General features: G+C 43.2%; 1 protein-coding gene across 3 annotated transcripts in view; it reads left to right on the top strand.

The window, feature by feature from the left end:
* The window catches only part of PPP1R13B (protein phosphatase 1 regulatory subunit 13B), a 93555-nt gene that overhangs the window by 11732 nt on the left and 60075 nt on the right, over positions 1-21748 (top strand). Inside the window, exon 1 of one of the 3 annotated variants that reach the window (XM_042990677.1) lies at positions 9418-9480. The exons of the other annotated variants lie outside the window; for them this stretch is intronic. The gene's annotated coding sequence lies outside the window, so the exon portion shown is untranslated. Of the gene's footprint in view, positions 1-9417; positions 9481-21748 lie in introns of those variants that run through there. 3 annotated transcript variants of the gene reach the window in all.

The raw sequence follows: 21748 nt of genomic DNA, 5'->3' as shown, positions 1-21748 counted from the left end.
TGCCAGGCCGGGCAGTCCCTGCTCTCCGTGAGCCCACAGTGGGGAACGGCCAAGTAAACAAAAATGCCCTTCCGAAAAGATAAAAATGGGAAGAGTGGCAGAGTACGAGGTACGAGCAGAGCACAGTGGCAAGAGGAGACTTCTCAACCTTGGAATGTCAGGGGAATTTTCAGCGAGGAGGTGACATCTGAGTAGCGTTTCCAAGGATGAAGGAGAGGGGCAGAGGTGATGGGGAAAGGCTCTTAGGTAGCGGGTTTAACGCGTACAAGATATTGGGATCTGAATCCGTGTGCTGTGCTCGGGGAGATGGCCTGGAGCATGAGGCCGGATGAAGCCAGGGAGGCTAAAGGGTGGGGACAGATCAGGTTCGGAGGAGCGTGTATGACCTGCGTAAGAGTGTGAGCTTGATCCTAGGAAAGATATGAAACCGTTGAAGGTTTCTATTTTTAATTGTAAAATACACGTGACATGAAAGTTTCCGCGTTAACCGCATTTAAGCGTACGGTCCTGTGGCATCAGTACCCTCACGCTGTGCAACCAGCACCACCGTCCCTCTCTGGGATTTACTCACCTTCTCAAGCTGCAACTACTGTTGCAGGATTTTAAGCTGAGTTGTGAAGTGCTCCAATTTAAATTAAAGTCGGTACTGGGGTGCCCGGGTGGCTCAGTCGGTTAGGTGTCCAACTTCGGCTCAGGTCACGATCTCGCGGTTCGTGGGTTCGAGCCCCGCATCGGGCTCTGTGCTGACAGCTCGGAGCCTGGAGCCTGCTTCGGATTCTGTGTCTCTCTCTCTCTTGGCCTCTCCCCCGCTCACGCTCTGTCTCAAAAATAAACACATTAAAGAAAAATAAAGTTGGTACTACGTGTCTGGAGTCTGTGGGAGGAGTCTGTTAAGTAGTTGAAGCAGAGGAGGGCCTCTGAGCGGTCAGAATAGTCGTCGAAGAATCTAGCACTGAAGCAGCATGTGGGAGACCCTCCTCAGGCCTTACCTCACTCTTCCTCTTCCGCATCGCACACCTCTGATTTACCTGGCTGCTCAGTCTTCAGACACTGTATCTGAGGTTGCTGGAGGGGTGCAGCTGCGGGCAGACAGGCTGCTGGAAACCGGAGACACACTTTGAGCACAACCTAAGGTTGTGGTCTGAGGGTGGGCAGCCTGACCTCAGTCAACACCAAAGATAACACAATTACAGATTACAGATTACACACAGGTGGTAGTTAAAGTTCCTGATGATGACTGAGTCATCGAGAAAAGAGTAAATAATATCGGCGATGTAGACAGTGGCTGGATACATTGTAGATGAGAAAAGTGTCAAGAAACTTAATATGTCAAAACCTTGTTTGTGAGAATCTTCACATCCTTTTTTCATACTAAGCCTCTCAAATTCAGAACATATTTTACACAGGGTCATCTGGGTGGCTCAGTTGGTTAAGCGTCCGACTTTAGCTCAGGTCATGATCTCACAGGTCAGTAGGTTTGAGCCCCGCTTTGGGCTCTGTGCTGACAGCTCAGAGCCTGGAGCTTGCTTTGGATTCTGTGTCTCCCTCTCTCTCTGCCCCTCCCCTGCTCACGCTCTGTCTCTCAAAAATAAATAAACATTAAGAAAAAAATTTTAAAAAAACATATTTTACACATCCAGCCCATTTCATTTCAGACTAGCCACTTTTCAGGTTCTCACTAGCTGTGTGTGGCCAGTGGCCATTTCATGGACAGCGCAGTTTCAGGTTTTGGCTCAAAGGGATTAGACCCTCAGAGAATGCTATCATTCAAAAAAATTCCTCAAGGATTATGGATGACTTGTATTTTCATTATAGTAATTAAAAAAATTTTTTTAACGTTTATTCATGTTAGAGCGTGTCAGCACAGAGCCCGATGCGGGGCTCAAACTCACGGACTGTGAGATCGTGACCTGAGCCAAAGTCAGACACTTAACCAACTGAGCCACCCAGATGCTCCTATAGTAATTTTTATTTACTATTTTTTTTTTATATTTTAAAAAGTACTGAAAGGCAATGCAATGTAGTAAAGAACGTGGACTTAGGAGTAGGCTGTTTGGGTTTGAATTTCAGCTGTCTCATTTCCTACCTATTTGATCTTGGATGAGTTACTTAATCTTTCTGTGTCTCAGTGTCCTCATCTGTAAAATTGAAGGCACAGTAGTACCTACCTCATCGGATTTTGTGAGCATTAAAGCGTTGTTATATGAAAAGAACCTATGACAGTGCCTGCTCTATACTAAACACTATAGATATGTGCTGTTATCCCCCAAATGTTTATTATCTCCAAAATGTTAAATGATTTTCATTCACTACATTTTAAAGACATTCTTGCTTTGGAGACTGCTTAATTTCAGATGGGCATTTAATAAGTTTTCACCATGAAGAAAAAAAATGTTAATTGTAATTTGGTGAGGATGCTTTTTCATTGATGTCTTGGAGTAACTTTCCTGTTTGCTGCAACGTTGAGGCTGCTTAACAACCAAAGAAATAGTATAATTAATAATTAAAGAATTTAGGATTATAATTAAAATTAAGAAAATGTGAAAGGATGATTTTAGTACTGTTACAGTTAAACTCAGAAATACTTCATCAGCCCTACTATGTCTGGGGAGACTACCTAGTTCTAATGTTTTCCATTGGTCTCTTGTAACATTGGATTATTTTGAGAGTTTTACCTTATTACTGTTATCTGTAAATAGAGTAGGAGGGCAACAAAAGAAATACCAAAATATGAAAAGATCACTGTTTGGGAAGTGGAAGACATTTAAGAGAAGGTCCTTTATCACCTTTTAGAGTAAGGCACGGCTGGAAACATTACCAGATTATGGCATGGGTACTTAAATGTCGAGTTCTTCGCATAGGAGGAAACAGTGCCTAATAGTGGTTTATTTAATCCCAGCTGTTTCATTTGCGTTGACCGACATCCTACCCTCCTGTGCGGTCTTTGGAACAGTTAAACAGACTGTCTCTAGCAGGACATAATCTGCCCACCCCCTGGCTCCTATACCCATGCTCCACTCCTCTCCAGCTAGCTCCTGTGGGCACAGCCTACATGGTGCTTCCTCTGGGAAGTACTTCCTGAGGCTGGCATCTGGGTCAGGCAGCCCTTCTGTGGGCTCTCGTGGCTCTCTGCAGTTTCCCACTGTAGTGTCCTGCTGTCCCTTCTCTGTCTCCGCTCCAAGTTCTTTGACAAGGGAGGTGTTGACTGTGTGTGCCCTGAGGCTGGCCCGGGGCCAGGTTGGGCTCTGTAACAATTTCCTAAATGAATGAACGAGTGATTCTGTAAATGTGTCCAGTTTATGTTCTGTACAGAGAGACACCCCGCTTCACAATATGGGGTTTGGCTTGTTGCGCCTCTTTCTGCTGCAGTGTTTTATCATAAATCAAACCAACCTGAGGGCCTAATTTTAATCTTATATGATTTGCCTCCAGAATCGGACAAATCCTCAAATATCAGTATTAATAGAAAATACCTTCTGATCCATTTGGTTTCTGATAGTCCTTTTGGAGAGTTGCTAGTAACTAGATTCTAAGGCTCATATGGGGTAACTAGGAGGGGAAAATGGGACATTTTTATAGTAATGATAGTAGCTGCTCATGGTTTTGGTAGTAAAGTAAAAGTAGCTAAGTTCTATGACTATATTTAATGGAAAAATGAACTTTTGTGATTACTTTGCCAGCTTTTTTGTTATGCAGAGACTGTTATTAAAGTATATTAAACTGAAGTTTTATGGCTAATGATACAATAGAACCTGTTTCTAGCAGTTTATGAGGTATTGGCTAATAGAGGAGAAATCTGGTGCTAGAGATTACCAAGGTCAGAATTCTGCACGGCCATGGAGTCAGGCAGGGCAAGACTATAAACTCAGGGTTCTAGTGTTTTCAGGAATCAGATCGACTTGGAGATCTTTGCAGAATCTCACTGCTTTCATATCTTGTCCCCCTCCCCAGGTAGTACCTAGCATAATCTACATTCAAGTGCCTTATACTTTTGTTTCGAAATTTTCAATTTCTCATGGGTGGAACCCTTATTAGTTTGTCATAAAACCATGGTTTATGATCTCTATTACTACAGAGTAAGAAGGGGTCAGGCAAATAACTGCTAAGATCCTGTCTATTGCTGACTTCTTGTGATGTTGTATTAGAGCTGAGCAGAGGGGTCTCCATGTGAAAGGCCTCTGTTAGGGAAGCTCCCGGAGAAGCAAGCAGGCTCTGAGCCTGAGTTGCACGTGAATCGTGAGATCAAGAGAAGCCAAGTGACATAGGCCGAAAGTGGGAGGCGCTTCTCTGCTGGGTGTTGGGTCTGTACTTTCAACAGATACGGCTGTGCCCCACTGTGTGCCAGAACGTTATGAAGGATATGAGTGGCCTAGTAAGGGAGGTAAACATAGTATAAAACAAGTGATATTCAGCAGATAATTATGACAACACATATTTATTGACTTTTATTATGTGCCAGCACAGTGCTAGGCACTGGGTACTTGACAGTACTCATTTGCTGTCCTCAAGGGGTTCATAGTCTAGTTGACAGAAGCTTGCAGAGCAGGGACACTTAGGGCAGGAGTGCTTGAGTATGCAGACTTTGGAAGCAGAGCTGGTGTCAGCCCTGACCCTGCCACTTACTAGCTGTGTGACCTTAGATGAGTTACATAACCTGTTGGAGCTTATCTACTCATCCTTAAAATGAAGGGAACAGTGCTTGTCTCTAAATAAATGATGGTATAGCCATATAGAGGAAATGATATATAGCCTTAAAAAGAGTGAACTAGAACTATGTGTATTCTCATGGAAAAATGCCCAAAATATAGTGTTGGCTGGGAAACCGTCCTACTTATTGTAGTCTTAGTGTAAAAATAGAAGTAGAAAACATCTGAAAGGATATATACCACCTGTTTCAAGTGTGGGTCATTGGTGGGGACTATTCTTCTATTAAAAATTTTTAATGTTTATTTTTGAGAGACAGATTGCTAGCGGGGGAGGGGCAGAGAGAGAGGGAGACACAGAATCTGAAACAGGCTCCAGGCTCTGAGCTGTCAGCACAGAATCCGATGTGGGGCTCGAACTCCAGAATGTCGAGATCATGACCTGAGCTGAAGTCGGACACTTAACTGACTTAGCCACGCAGGTGCCCCTGGGGGAACTATTTTTTGTTTCCTCCATTGTTAGACTTTCAGAAAACTTACATGTTAATTTGCCACCCAAAAATAATAAAGCTAATAATAGTTAAAAAAGAACAATGACCTTCTTCCCAGGATTTCTGGCAGGATTGAATGATATTATGTATGGAGAATGCACGAGGTCTAACACATAGTGTCAGTAAGTAGGTACCATTACTGTTACTGCTGGACATAGTAGCTAAGGAGCAAGAAGACCACAGAACCCTTGAAGGTTGATGTTGGATCCTATGGTGTGAATTTCCAGTTGATTCGTCAGAGTGGGATCTTGGTTATCCTTGGAGCCCAGATCTGGGCACCAGAGTCTTCATGGTCCACGACCTTTTGCTGACCTTGGGTGAAAGAGACAAACCTATAACTGGGCTCAGTGTGCCAGGTGCACGTGACCACCACTCCATCCCGGTTCTCACTCTCGAGAATAAACACATTGTCTGCACCATCTTGAAGACAGGGAGAGGTGGCCTGCCAAGTTGTGATGCCTTTCCCAAGAGAAACCTGGGACTTTCATGGACGGGCAGTGTGGTATAGGAGGCTTTTGGAGTCATCCCTGGGTTGACCTTGAGCAAGCTATCAACCTCTCCCCTTTTTTTGAAGTTTATTTATTTATTTTGAGAGAGAGAGTGCGCACATGAGCAGGGGAGGGGCAGAGAGAAAGAGGGAGAGAGAGAATCCCAAGCGGGCTCTATGCTGAGCATGAATCATGACCTGAGCCAAAATCCGAGTCAGATGCTTAACCCACTGAGCCACCCAGGTGACCCTGTCAACGTCTTCTGTCCTGCTTCATCTGCTCCTGCCTCTTTCACTTGCATGTCATAAATGGTTCTTTTCCTTGTTCCTATTGGATGAAGAATCGGACAATACTTTTTTTTTTTTGAGGTAGGATTGGTGGGTCATCTTATTAGATTGACCTTTTCATCTGCTGGTAAGGTGATAGTTGGAATGAATCTTCATAGGGAAAAAAATCTGTGAGTGTTTGTTTTCTTTTTAGATCTGATTTTAAAAGATTTGATTCTTGGGGCGCCTGGGTGGCTCAGACGGTTGAGCGTCCAACTTTGGCTCAGGTCATGATCTCCCAGTTCATGAGTTCGAGCCCCGCGTCGGGCTATGTGCTGACAGCTCAGAGCCTGGAGCCTGCTTCGGATTCTGTGTCTCCCTCTCCGTCTGCCCCTTCCCCACTCATGCTCTGTCTCTGTCTCTCAAAAATAAATAAACGTTAAAAAAAATGGAAAAGATTTGATGCTTTGGGGTTCTTGTCTCTTGGGAGTTTGTTGTATATGAAACAGTGTACTTTTTCTTAGGAATGACTTATGTTGGGTGCCCATTCATCCAGATGTGAAATGGAAGGGTCTTGGTTTTTGCCTGTTGTACTGGTAGTCTGTCTCATTAGCTTCTTTTTTTCACTCAAAGTGGCCGTGTTTGGTTCTTAATTATATGGTTTCCTCAATTATATCCTAATCAAATGCCTTGGACTTATTTTTTTTTATAAAACCATGTCACTTAGCTTACATTTTTCCAGTATCCCATTGATATTTAGGGAGGCCCTCTTATAATATTTTCAAAGCATATTAATAGGTTTATTTTATGATCAGCTACCCTTTATAATTTGTATTTGATGAGGTGTTCCCGTGTCAATTTTGTTTCATGGTTCTCTTTTGTGACTTAATTTCAGTTCATTTCTATAATTTTTAAAGTCCTGAGGGTTTTTCTAACTTTTCAGTGCCCAAAATTGTTATCATGTATTTAAATAAGAGAGGGAGGAAATTAGATTTGAGAGAATATTGTATGTCAGGCTTCTTACTAGAGATTTTACAGACTTTCTCATTTAATATTATGTAAACAATGTAATGAAAGAAACTGCTGAGAGGGAGTCAGCCTGCTGGGCTGAGAATCAAGAGACCTGATTTCAGTCTTCGTTTTGTTTTTGTTCATAAGATTTATGAGCCTTGACAGATTATTTCCTTCTCTGGGCTTCTGCTTCCTCATCTGTAAAATGGGGGAAAGAGTGGTGGTTAGATTAGGTTCCTTCTGGCTCTGAGGTTTGATGACTAACCTTTATGATAGCTTAATTTTGAAACTCTCGGCATGTCCCTTTAAAAAAATTTTTTTTAATGTTATTTATTTTTGAGAGAGACATAGCATGAGCAGGGGAAGGCAGAAAGAGAGGGAGACACAGGATCCAAAGCAAGCTCATAACCTGAGCTGAAGTTGGATGCTCAGCCAACTGAGCCACCCGGGCATCCCTCAGCATGTCCCTTCTAATTTAACACTTATGAGAGTTTTAAGAAGCAAGTGATCACTTAATCTAAAATAACTCAAACTGTCAAAAAATTTTTTATCTTTTTCCTCCAACAACTTTAGGGACTATTGAAAAAAATGAGGCCCTTATGTACTGTCATCTCAAATTTGTAGCTTAAAATATGTGCTTTTAATAGGAATAGTATGAATATTACCTTAGGGAGCACAGTATTTTATTTTCGTGTTAAAATATGGATTCTTGTGAGAACATCCTGAGTGCTCAGCCAACAATAATACATTAACTACTTTTGAGATCAGAGGGGAAAGAAAACTGTTTTGTGGTGGTGTGGGAAGACAGTACGAACAAAGGAAAGATGATCTGCCAACCTGAACTCCATTTTGTCTCCTGTTTGGATAGAAACAACCAGAGCTTTCAATTTGGTACAGAGCTGGGACTTGCCTGTGTTTGCCAAACCGAGTTGCCTGAGGTTCTTGACCCTGTGGGGTGGAGCGAGAGGAGACGACATCTCCATGGCTGGACAGTCCCTGCTTCGGCCTCGTAAAGTGTTGGGCCTGAAGCAGGTGTTCTCGCTGACCTTTGCTCCCTCCGCACCTCCGCTGTTGTTTTTGTTTTAGTAGCTTGCAGGTGGAGGACCCGTTGGGGCCTGGGAGGCAGTGTTTGGTGAGGAAGCAAGCACAGGATTTGGGGTTAGTCAAACTGGTGTTCATAGGTGGGCTCAGCTCCCTGGTAACTGTGGTGCCTTGGATGAGTGCTAAACCTTTTTCTTTTCTTTCTTTCTTTTTTTTTTTTTTTTTTTGAATAGTTGATTTCCAGATGACACTTCACCAAATCTAGAACTAACACTTGGATTTTTTAAAATGTTTGTTTATTTATTTCGAGAAAGAGAGACAGAAAGAGAGACTATCACAAGTAGTCTCTAGTTGTTAATATGGAGTCCGACATAGGGCTCGATCTCATGAACACGAGATCATGACCTGAGCTGAAATCAGAGTCAGATGCTTAAACAACTGAGCCACCCAGGCAGGCGCCCCTCGGTTTTGTTTTGTTTTGTTTTGTTTTGTTTTGTTTTGTTTTGTTTTGTTTTGTTTCCTAGCTGATGCATGCTGAGCCTTGAGTGCAAGAACCTCAGGTTTCTCCTTTGTAAAATGGTAATTATTTTAGTAATTAAGGTCATTTTGGGTTCAAGTGGCAAAAACCAACTTCTGCTTTCTAAAGAAACATCTTGGAAAAGGAGGGCCTTACTGCATGGACGCCGATGGAAGAGCTGGGCAACTGAAGTGGCCCAGGCATAGCCGGCCGCCTCTCCGGGGCACAGCCTCTCTCTCTTCCAGGCCACATCCGTTTTGTCTACACGCTCATCAGAGCTATCTCTGCAGCCTACTCAGCTTCTAGTTTGTGCTCCCTCCAGGATTCTCCTCCTGGATTCTCCTCCTGGATTCTCCTCCTGGATTCTCCTCCTGGATTCTCCAGGATTCTCCCTCCTGGATTCCCCTCCTGGATTCTTATATTAGCTTCCCGAGGGGCCTTCTTATTTCTGTGCTCTTTCCCCTCCCTCAGTCAGTTGTCAACAAAGCAGCCAGAGTGAGCCTGCAAGTCGTCATGGTAAAACATGCCACTTCTTACTTAGCTCACAGCCCTCCAAGGGCTTCCGAGCTCTCTGAGCCAAGCCTACTTAGTAGTTTACCTGTCCTCCCTACTCCTCCCCCTGATCTGTGTGCTCAGCCAGGCTGACTCCGAATCCTACCAAGCATTCTTTCTGCCTGGGGGCTTAGACACTTGCTCCAGTGCTCTTCCTGCAAGCTTTCTGCAGGCTTACTCACTTCCTTCAGTGAGGCCTTTTCGGACACCTTATTTAAAATTAAAATTGTCCTCTTCCCTGTCTCCTTTGCCTGTTTTGTCTTTCTTCATAGGGTATACCACCACCCACCCTACTATATGTTTTGTCTACTTATTTTGTTGTCTTTTTCCCCAGACTATAATCCGATCCCTGCAAGCAGGAGCCCTGTCTGCTTTGTCAGTGCTGGATCTCCAACACAAAGTAGGCACTCGGTAAATACTTGTGGAATAAAAAAAGCACTTTTTGTTGTGTTTTCCTTCACTGAGCCGGCAATGGCAAGAGAGGTGGGCATGTAGAATAACCATGACCCTGGAAACTTGCCCAAGTGTGAGTCCCAGAGAGGAGTGGAGAGAATTGCCATCTAAAAGACATCGCAGTTGGGGGCCCTGAGGTTACCACGAGGACTGCCATGATTGGTGTGTCATTGTCTAGGAGGTGCTGAGAGAATGCTCATTCTTTTCGCTTTTTGAAAATGCATACCTTCCTGACAATACTAACATTCAGAAGTAAGGTGATTCACATAAGTCTTTGTTTGTTTGTTTGTTTAAATTTTTTCAATGTTTGTTTATTTTTGAGAGACAGAGACAGAGTGCAAACCGGGGAGGGGCAGAGAGGGAGAGGGAGACACAGAATCTGAAGCAGGCTCCAGGCTCCAAGCTGTCAGCACAGAGCCCGACACGGGGCTCGAACCCACAAACTGTGAGGTCATGACCTGAGCCGAAGTCAGATGCCTGACTAAGCCACCCAGGTGCCCCATAAGTTATTGTTTAGAAAGATAAAAAACTATGGCCGTGTAATAATACAACTCATATGCAGCCTACCGTTTTAATAAATGATGGAATACGTAATTCTGTCTTCAAAAGGAATGGTGCTGAAATTTTGCAGATTGTACGCAAGTTTTGTAAAGGTTCTTGGGCAGACCCCAGCTTCTGTATCTGAGCAGAACCAAACCTCAGGTGAATCTTCATGAATCCACATCTTTATGAGCCCGGGCCAGGTCCCTAGAAGAGGTGAATTCATAACGAGTGGAAAGGCTTCAGACTTTTCCTCTCAGCCTTTCTTTAGTGAGATCGTTTCTGCCTGGAGGCTGTGTAGGCTGCTGAGTACACCCATCTTGGGTCTTGTAATGAATCTCTACAGTTCCCTCTTAAATTCATACCTACCGTGTTCTGTTCAAAGGTACTTGTACATTATATGAAGTGAGTTCTTCCCTTGTGAAAAGTGGTTGGAGTTTATGTTCTTATCTGATAACTCTGGGATAAAAATGGATTCTTACACTTTCATCAAGATGAAGAACTTGAATAGTTGTGTGGGTTTGTTTTTTTTTTTTTTAAGTGTTAGTGAATTTTAGCACTGTTTTGTCCTTGAACTATTCGAATAGAAACTTAAGCTTTGGAGTCAGATGCTCTTGGGTCAGACGTCCTGGCACTTTTTAGTTATGTGTCCTTGGGCAACCCTTCAGTCTATCTATAATGACCGGATCATCTTAGCAACTTGCTCCCTCGGCCTTTTGGGAGAACCACGTGATATAATATAGGTAAACAAAGGGCCTGTCCATGAACATCGTAAGCATGGAAATAACAGGTATTCTTATTATCAATAAATTGTTAAAGTCCTTTCATGTTAAGGGTCTTATAAATGTCATTCTCATTTTGAACATCTAAAGCATGTCAATATGGGAGCTCCTGGCTGGCTTAGTCGGTTGAACGTGTGACTCTTAATCTCAAGGTCATGAGTTCAAGTCCCATGTTGGGTATAGAGCTTACATTTAAAAAAAAAATCATCTGGCTTTAATAAAACTTAAAAAAGGGGTGCCTGAGTGGTTCAGGTGATTGAGGATCTGACTCTTGATTTCGGCTTAGGTCATGATCCCAGGGTCATGAGATCAAGTCCTGTGTCGGGCTCCACACTGAGTGTGGATCTTCCCTCCCCCTCCCCCTCTCCCCCCCTCTCTCTCTCCCTCTCCCCCTCTCTCTCTCTCCCCCTCCCTCCCCCTCCCTCCCCCCTCCCCCCCTCCCCCCTCCCCCCCCCTCCCCCCTCCCCCCTCCCCCCTCCCCCCTCCCTCCCTCCCCCTCTCCCCCTCTCCCCCCCTCCCCCCTCCCTCCCTCCCCCTCTCCCCCTCTCCCCCTCTCCCCCTCTCCCCCTCTCCCCCTCTCCCCCTCTCCCCCTCTCCCTCTCCCTCTCTCCCCCTCTCCCTTCTCCCTCTCCCCCTCTCCCTTCTCCCTCTCCCCCTCTCTCTCCCTCTCCCTCCCTCTCTCTCTCTCCCTCTCCCTCCCTCTCTCTCTCTCCCTCTCCCTCCCTCTCTCTCTCTCCCTCTCCCTCCCTCCCTCCCTCTCTCCCTCTCTCCCTCCCTCTCTCCCTCCCTCCCTCTCTCTCTCTCTCTCTCTCTCTCTCCCCCCTCCCTCTCCCTCCCTCTCCCTCCCTCCCTCTCTCTCTCTCTCTCTCTCTCTCTCTCTCTCTCTCTCTCTGTCTCTCTCCCTCTCTCTCTGTCTCTCTCCCTCCCTGTGTCACTTCCCGTCTCTCCCTCCCCGTCCCTCTCCTGTTCACACGCACTCTAAAATAAAATCTTAAAAATATTTAATAAAACTTAAAAAAATTGAGGTTATAGAATAAAAGTCCAAAAGGTGGTGCCAGCCTGGGTCAGTCAGAAGACCATGTAACTCTTGATTTGGGGTCGTGAGTTTGAACCCCACGTTGTGTGTAGAGATTAGATAGATAAACTTTAAAATATGTCAATAACAATTTGAAAAAAGAAATTTGTAACTCTGTATGTATGCCACTCCAACAAGAAGTTTTGCTAGCATAAAATATTAGCAAGAAGGCATTTATTGTGAAAACATAAAATGTGGAGGTTTCACTTTTTAAAGTTATTCAGAATGCTTAGGCAGTCTTTTTTTTATGACTGTTTTGTGTGGAGGTTGGTAAATTAATGTTTATTTTTCATTTTCATAGTGATTTCTAGATCCTGGTTACAGTTGTTATTGAACAATGCTAACGCTGAACTTTTCTTCCACGGAACTCACCGAATTAGGTGAAACGTCATCTACCATATCACTCTGCTGTAACAAGGGTGGTCTGTCTTGTTTCATTAGGACGTCTTATCATGGCTCATGTCATTAGTGCCTGGATTGAGATTCCACAAGGCCCAAGGGACATCTATTTGAGTATTTTTCCTTTGTCAATGGCACAGATAAGCTCTAGGCAGTGGGACTTTTGTTTTCCACACTTCACTTTCGCGTAGTTTTCTAAAGATGAGAAACATTTCAAGCGTGGTAGTTGAGAGCATTATAAGCAAACTCAAGAGTGGGATCGCGGTATTCAAGAGCTGGCTCAAATCTGAAAGAGAAAATGGCCAACCAGTTGGAAAAAGATAGGAGTGTTACTGGACTTGCATTTCCTTTGCAAACTATTCGGATTTTGTGTCATGAGATGAGTAGAATTGACTGTGGTATATCTATACACGTGATTATATTAAAGTGCTCTTCAGAGACATTATTTTGCTAAATATCTTTAAGGTTTTTTTCCTACCGACAAAAGAATTAGTACTTTTGATATTAACAGACATGAAAAAACAGAATTTGTACAACTATAAATGTTTATTACTTGATAAAAGAAACCTATACAAGGCGATAACGTATATTTAATGTTATTTCCGTTGGGAAAAATATTTTACTGATTGTATAGATTATACAGGTTAGATAATTGGCATAGCTAGAAATTTTTTTTTCTTAAGGGACAACTATCCTAATATATAATTCACATACCATAAAATTCACACTTTTAAAGTGTACAGTTCAGTGGTTTTAATATATTCACAGCATTGGGTAGCCATCACCATGTCTAATTTTAGAATATTGTTGTCACTCCAAAAGGAAACTGTGTACTCTTTAGCAGTCACTCCCCATTTCTCCTGCCCCCAACCCCCGGCAGTCAGATTGCTGTATTTTCTGTCTCAACAGGTTTGCCTAGTCTGGTCGTCTCATGTAAATGGAATCATATATGTGACTTTTGTATCTGGCTGCTTCAGATTTATGAGCCCAGGCATAATCTTTTTAAAGTCCATCTGTGTTGTAGCTCCTTCTTAAGGCCAAGTAATATTTCATTCTAGAAATACACCACATTGGTTTATCCATTCATCAGTTGGGCTGTTTACACTTTTTGGCTATTATGAATAATGCTGCTGTGAACATTTCTGCTCGAATTTCTGTGTAAGAAAACCTGTAAGACATGCTTTTAATTCTCTTAGCTGTATACCTAGTAGTAGGTAGATAAGTTTTAAAAAATACGTATAGGAATATATTTTCTTGAATTTTACAAAGGAATATATAGACAGACGAAGTCTTATTCTGAGGATTTGGGGTATACATAAATGTTTGAAAGGTCAAGAAAATTTAATTAGAACATTTATATGGTTTTAGCCAGATAATCTTTACAGTTAAGTTGATTAATTAGAAAAAATACACGTTTCTTTGTTTTGGTTCCCTTGTATAATGATTAACTTTGCATTTCAGACAGTTTCAAATATAAACACTAGATTAAACTTAGTTAATTGAGAAGTTACTAAATAATGGGGAGTATAAGTAAGAAAGTTATTTATTAAAAAATTTGTTCTTTATTTCACATTTATTTATTTTGGGAAGACAGAGATAGAGTACAAGCAGGGGAGGGGCAGAGAGAGAGGGAGACACAGAATCTGAAGCAGGCTCCAGGTTCCAAGCTGTCAGCACAGAGCCTGACGCGGGGCTCAAACTTGTGAACCGCGAGATCATGACCCGAGCCGAAGTCGAATGCTTAACCGACTGAGCCACCCAGGTGCCCTAAAACGTTTGCTCTTTAGTGCCTCAAGCAGGTTAGTGATTCAGAGCAGAGCTTGGGAGTCAGACTGGGGTTGCATCCTGCTCTGGTATTAATGAGCTCAGTGACCTTGGACAGGTAATTGAACCCCTGCACGCCTCCTTTCTCTACTCTGTAAAATGAAGGGTGCTGTTTGTCCTGCAGAGCTGCTGTGGGAATTGAGAATGTGTGGTGTGTGTATCAGTGCCTAATAATAAGCACTGATAAACAGTGGCGGCAATGCAGTGAATTTTCATTTCGTTGGGTTTCATGAGGCCCTGAGAAGCAGTGTCTTTTAAACCACTTAGACCGTGACCCACACTAGGAAGTACCTTTTACAGGGTGACCCAGGGTGACACACACATGCATCTCTCTGTATAAATACATGTAGTTGGAATTTCAAGGGACCACACTTACCCTTACTATGTGTAGTGTATTGTTTCATTTTTTATTTTGAGTTAATAAGCCTTATTGTTTTAGACCGGTTTTAGGTTTATAGAAAAAATTGAGCCCCAACCGTTTCCCCTGTCATTAACATCTTGCTTTAGTGTGCTACATTTATTATAATTGGTGAACTAATGTTGATAAATTATTCAACTAGAGGCCATAATTTACCCAGGGGTGCCCTCTTTATATTGTACAGGTCCGTGGGTTTTGACAAATGTGTAATGTTATTTATCCACTATTACAGTATCATATAGAATATGGGTATGTCCCCCAAACCCCTGGCAACCGCTCATCTTTCTACCATCTCCACAGTTTTTTCCTTTTCCAGAATGTCGTTTAGTTGGGATCATACATTGTGTAGCCTTTTCAGATAGGTGTCTTTCACTTAGTAGTATGCATTTAAGATCCCTCGGTGTCTCAAATCTTAAAAAATTCCTGTGTCTTTTTGTGACTTGGCAGCTGTCACTTTTTATCACTGAATACTATTCCATTGTCTGGATGGACCACTGTCTGTTTATCCATTCACCTCCTGAAGGACATCTTGGTGGCTCCCAAGTTTTGGATGAAGCCGCTATAAACATTCCTGTGTAGGCTTTTGTATGTAAGTTTCAAACTCACTTGGGTAAATATCAAGCAGCTCCGTTGCTGAATCATACGGTCAGGGTATGTTTAGTTTTGTAAGAAACTGCCAGGCAGCCCTCCAGAGGGTGGCTGTGCCATCTTGCATTTCCACCAGCAAGCTCTCTTTGTTCCGCCTCTTTACCAGCATTTGGTGGTGTCTGTGTTCTGGGTTTTGGCCCTTCTCATAGGTGTGTGGTGTCGCTGTTGTTTTAATTTGCAACTCCCTGGTGATCTGTGAGGTTGAGCATCTTGTCTGCTTGTTTGCCATCTGTATGTCTTATTTGATCTTCTGGAATCTTTTGTCCATATTTTGATTGGTTTGCTTATTTTAAGAGTTCTCTGTATATTTATAGGATATAAGTCCATTATCAGATATATATTTTGTAAATATTTCCTCCCAGTCTGTGGTTTGTCTTTTTGTTCTCTTAACACTATTTTATATTTTTATGTTCTATTCCATTAAAATCTAAAACTGGCCCTTGAGGCACTAACTGATTTTATAGCCCACTGGTAGGTCACCGCCTGTGGTTTGAAAATCTATGTTTGTTCTGCTTTCCCGGTGTTGTCCACTTGGATGATGGCAGTCAAGCAGCTGTCATACCAGGCAGTGATTCCTGACGCGGATCAACAGGAGTTCAGAGTTGATACTGCCCTTTATCTATTGTAGAAGATTCTGGGGTTTTTTTTCAGTGTTTTTTCTTTATTTTGAGAGAGAGAGCAAGCGGGGGAGGAGGAGAGGGAGAGGGAGAGAGAGAATCCCAAGTAGGCTCTGCACCAGCATGGAACCCAGTGCAGGGCTCGAAGTCAGGAGCTGTGAGATCATGACCTGAGCTGAAACCAAGAGTTGGACGCTTAACTGACTGAGCCCCCCAGGTGCCCCTATTGTGGAAGATTCTTTAAGTTTTAGTGACTAGATTCAGTTTGGTCAGCTGCATCACCTCCACACCTGATAGTAATGACATTATCTAAAGCATTATGGAAAGTTTTGTGAATTTTGCATTTCTGCATGGTTTTACACAGGTTTCCTTTATATGCATATGCTTTTAAATAGGACATTAATAAGGTGAAGGGAAGCTAAGGTGTATGGTTTGTATTCCCAGCGATAAGGTATAACCCAGATTTCATCTACTCAAATTGGTGAGAGGGAATTTTTGTATGTTAGAATGTATACTTTTTAAATGTTTAATTATTGAAGCAAATAAAAACAGTGATTTGAACTAAACAATTGATACGGTTATTGAGGATCTAGTTTAATGGACATTTAACTTTGAATAGATGCTACTCAGATATTTAAAAACTTTTTTTTAATGTTCTTATTTATTTTTGAAGGAGAGAGAGACAGAGCATGAGCGGGGGAGGAGCAGAGAGAGAGGGAGACATAGAATTTGAAGCAGGCTCCAGGCTCTAAGCCGTCAGCACAGAGCCCAACGCGGGGCTGGAACTCACAAACTGTGAGATCAACTACTCAGATATTTAAATGTATCTGTTCCCTCATGAGGGTTAAAGATGCAGCCCTGCAGGTTTGCACTTCTCATTTCTTAGGAAAAAATCCCGTCACTCTCCAAAGGCCAGTTCTGTTTTATTCCAAAACAATGCAAATCCCAATTTTGGAAATTGAACTATTACTATTAAACTATTCCTCTGTTTTCTTTGTAGTTAATCTTACTCCTCCCCTACTTGAGCGGGGCAGGAACACTCACTCCCTGATGCCCTGCAGTGCCACCTTGTGGGAGGAGGGAAGGCTTTAACAAGGAAATCTGCCCGGTGTTAACGTGTGTGTGTGTGTGTGTGTGTGTGCGCGTGCATGTGTGTGTGTAATGGGCTCCTGACTTTCATTTTTCAAAGATTTTTTTTTTCTTCTCTCTGATGTGGACTAACTTACTGATTAGAGGGATAAAATACTGGCAGTCTTTTTCTATAGAGACCTTGAAGATGAGAAGGTGTGTGCCTACCCTTTCTAACTCAACCTATTGAAAAAAGAAATTTTGGGGCACCTGGGTGGCTCAGTCGATTAAACGTCCAACTCTTGATTTCAGTTCGGGTCATGATGTCATAGTCTGGGTTTAAGCCCTGTGTCAGGCTCTGCACTGACAGCGTGGAGCCTGCTTGGGATTCTCTCTCTTCCCTCTCCCTTTCTCTGCTCCTCCCAGCTTTGTGTGTGTGTGTGTGTGTGTGTGTGTGTGTGTGTGTGTGTGTGCGCGCTCACTGTGTCTCTGTCTCTCTCTCTCTCAAAAATAAATAAACTTAAAAGAGAAAAAATGATATATAACTGGAGAGGTTTATTGAGTGCCTACTATGTTCTGGGCACTACTGCAAGCACTGGTGATATAGCACCGAACTAAAATTCCTCTTCTCAGGGAGCTTGTGTTCCAATGAGAGGAGAACGACGATAGACATAAATACATAACCTAGATTAGGTGGTGGTGGTGAGTGCTAAGAAGAAAAGAAAAAGCAGTATGATAAAAGAATTATAGTTCGATGAGGGAAAGCTCCTCCGATAAGGTGACACTGGGGCAGAGGCCTGAAAGAAGAGAATAATACAGTCCTATTAGTAGCTGGGGGAAGAGTGGTCTAGGTAGAGAGCAGCCAGTGCAAAGGCCCTGAGGCAGAAGTTGGCTTGCTCTGTTGGAAGAACAGTGAAAATGTGTTCTTTCATTGTGGCTGGGGCAGGGAAGTGAAGGGCGGTGTACGGTAAGAGGAAAGATCAAGGTGTGTGTGTGTGTGTGTGTGTGTGTGTGTGTGTGTGTGTGTGTGTGTGTGAGAGAGAGAGAGAGAGAGAGAGAGAGAGAGAGAGAGAGAGAGAGAGAGATGCAGATCATGTAGGACCTTACAGATGGTACTTAGGACTTTGGAATTTATTCTGAGAGAGGTAGGAAACTATTTGAGAGTATTGAGCGAAGTGATAATACCTGAAGGGCAAGAATGAAAACTGGACCAATTAAGTTGCTCTTGCAAATGTCCAGCTGAGTGGTAGTGGTGGTTTGGGCCAGGGTAGCAGCAGTGGAAAAGAGAAGTCACATTCTGGGTGTACTTTGAAATTAGGGTCAGCAGTATTACTAACGTGTTTGTGGAGCATGAGAGAGAAGGGAGGCTAGGGTACCTCCCAGGTTCGCCTTACTTTATGCTCCTTGCTCTGTGTGAGTGGGCAAGGGCTTCCTGGCATGTGTTTCAGTCTTTGAGAGGTTGGTTTAGGGAAGTGGGATGAGGCACACAGGGCGATGTCTTAGACTTAGTTTTCCTTACAGCCCTGATGTTTCTGAGATTTTAAATTGGTGAATTGGTGAACAGTGTTACAACACGCTAGGGTCAGAAGGGAGCTAATGTTGACTCTCGTGTTGGGGCACACAGCCCACTAGAAAACTTGAAAGGGTCTTCTGATGTTTCTTTACCTGCACTCCAGCTGTTGCTTTTTATGGCTTTTCTGAGCTACTTATTTATAAGCTGCCAGGTGAGTTATTTATTACCAGTACCTGCAGTGTGGTATAGCTTTTATTGTTTGATTTCTCCTCAGTTATCTTTGTCGTCCCTGAGTTCCTTTTCCACTAGAAAATGGAAGTAGGTGAGGTTGGTGAGCTAAGGGATCTGATGTTTCACCTGAGGGGGTGAGGCCCAGCAAACTCGAAGCGTTGTCCTGAAGCGTTGTCCTATCCACGTTACCTGCTGAGCTGCCGATGAGAAGCCATGACCTGTAGCGACGGGAGGGGCTGCTTCCCCAGGCAGGCACAGCCAAGTCAGTGGTAGAGCCAATGACAGAATTTGGCTTATTTCAAGTTTCCTTATGAGCACGACCCTGACATCAAGAGTCGCATGCTCTACCGTCTGAGCCAGCCGGTGCCCCAGCACTTTGTTTCTTTTTATGGCTGAATAATATTCCATTGCGTGATATGTCACCTTTTATTTATCCATTTATTGGTTGGTGGACATCTGGGTTGCTTCCTCATCTTGGCTGTTATGGATAATGCTGCTATGAGCATTTACATACAGGACTTTGTATGGACATGTGTTTTTATTCTCTTGGGTAAGTAGGAGTGGAATTGTGGGATCATGTAAATCTGTTTAACATTTTGTTGTATTTTTATTTTTTAAGTTTATTTCATTTTGAGAGAAAGCACGTGCGCATGCATGGGGGAGGGGCAGAGAGAGATGGAGAGAGAGAAAATCCCCAGCAAGCTCTGCACTGTCAGCACAGAGATTCCAAACCACGAACCGTGAGATCATGACCTGAGCTGAAGTTGGACGCCTAACTAGCTGAGCCACCCAGGCACCCCAAGAACATCCTTTAAATACCAAATTTGTGAACATTTTAAAGGATATGTGTGGATATGTAAATCAGTGGTTATTAGCGATTAGTTGATTTTCTTTATGTAGCTCAAATGTTCTTGAAAGTAAGGATAAAGTGACCTCCCAGGTTAGTTCATAGGGTTATACAGTTACCTGCTTGCTGGTCTGCCTTCCTTTACTGAGCACCATTTACGTGTCCAGCATCATACTCAGGCTCTGAGTTCAGCAGCCTTATAGTGGTTTGGGGATTTTTAGATTTTTTAAACAATAAATACACACACAGCTTGAGACAAACTTAGACGATTTCAGAGCCTGATAATGGGTTATATAACTCATTCCCGTGAGTCACTATACTGTTCTGCTAGAGGACGTAAGCAAGAAAACATCCATTATTTCATGTAGGAATATTGATTGCACTGCAAGTAGCCACAGTCTGCCACAGGAAAGTGGAACAGGAGGCTGGATCTCAGGTTGGGTCAGGAAGGGTGAACACCGGTGTCAGGAAAACTTCCAAGCGGAGGCGGACGTTTGGGGGTGACTGAGGACGGGGAGCAGGGCCAGCAGGGTCTGTGGCTGTGACTTGTCTGGAATGGTTTGAGGTGGGTGTCTTGTCGTCACGTGCTCTATTTGTGACAGCTGGCGGTACAGATCTTTGCGTGTTTTTCTAATGTAGTTAACCAAATCTTTTATCTTCAGCATATTCATTTTCTAGGAAGGATAAACCTTAACTTCTTTTCTTTTTTCCTACACTTGTTTTCTTTAGGTTCCCTAATCCTGTTGGGTTTCATCTCTGTCTTACACTTACTATTAAGAGAGAAAAAAATACTACCTGTTGGATTGTGACATGCTGTCCATTGTAAGATATGTTGTGATTTCAGAGATGTGAAAATGGAAACAAAACAGTGCTTGTAGGATCAATATGCTACGATATTTGTGTTGGAGGTGTTCAGTTTCCCTCAGTGAAGGAGATCTTGCTAGAATAACGGCAGCCTTCTCAGCATTAATCTTAGGTGATGCTCTAGGGAAGCCTGCACTATCCAGGTCAATGCCAGTTTCATTTAGCTTGAAAGCTTTTAAATCTGTCATGATTATAATGAAATTAGCTTGGATTGGATAATTAGAGATTAGGGAAAATGAAGTTTGCTAAGATTAGAAAAGATAGGGTTTGCTAAAGATTACAGAACAGAGCTTAAAACCTGAGGTAGTGTTTAGTGACTTTGGGGTAGGTTATCTGGGAGGGCTTAGCTTTTACAATTAAGTGTTCAGACTCCTAAGTGTGCCATGCTGCCTCTCCTCCCCCACCCCACCATGTTGACCTTACTCGTGAGCTGAAAAGTCTGGGTAATTCAAAAAGTGTCCCAAAATAGTGTCATTCCATTGTTCATCCTGCCAACATGTTCATCAGAGACTCTGCTTTTCAGAGCAAACGAGCGCAAGCCGAGCTTTTGTGAGTGCATGCTGACGGGGCTGCCCTGTGCCGTGGTGGGGGTGCCATACTGGTCCCCGCTCTGGCCAGGGTTCTGTCTTCCAGGAGCAAGTGATGATGTAAACATTCACTGCCCCGTGGTACTGAGAACATACCATGGGCTGCGCAGGCAGGGGTGGAGGGATAAGGAATGAAAATACCCTGGTAAAGGGCCCCTGGGTGGCTCAGTCAGTTAAGCGTCCGACCTTGGCTCAGGTCATGATGTCACGGTTCGTGGGTTCAAGCCCTGCGTTGGGCTCGGTGCTGACAGTGCAGAGCCTGCTTGGGATTTTCTCTGTCCCTCTCCCCTTCATGCTCTCTCAAAATAAATGAACTTAAAATACTCTGAGGAACTGAGGGAAACAGAGTGTTCACTCTGCTAATTAGTGAACTGTAGTGTTAGCCCTTAAAGGGAAGTTAGTGTAAAAAAAAAAAAAAAAAAAGAAATATATTTTCACTAATTTGATTTTTTTGATTTATAAAGCATGATTTAGGTAAATATATTGCTAGATCTTGAAAAGCATTGGCTATGAAATTACATAATGTACCATTAGCAGTGTAAAATAAATGTGTGTGAACAAGAATAAAAATATATTCTGGTTCTGTTGAAACTGTTAAAGTATTGGGGCACCTGGGTGGCTCAGTCGGTTAAGCGGCTGACTTCTGCTCAGGTCACGATCTCAAGGTCTGTGAGTTCAAGCCCTGGGTGGCGTCGGGCTGTGTGCTGACAGCTCAGAGCCTGGAGCCTGCTTTGGATTCATTCATTCTCTCTCTCTCTCTCTCTCTCTCTCTCTCTCTCTCTCTCTCTCTCTCTCTCTCTCTCTCTCTCTCTC

Source organism: Panthera tigris, chromosome B3 (assembly GCF_018350195.1).
Source record: "Panthera tigris isolate Pti1 chromosome B3, P.tigris_Pti1_mat1.1, whole genome shotgun sequence".
NCBI lineage: Eukaryota > Metazoa > Chordata > Mammalia > Carnivora > Felidae > Panthera > Panthera tigris.
This window is presented reverse-complemented; position numbering and strand designations above follow the sequence as displayed.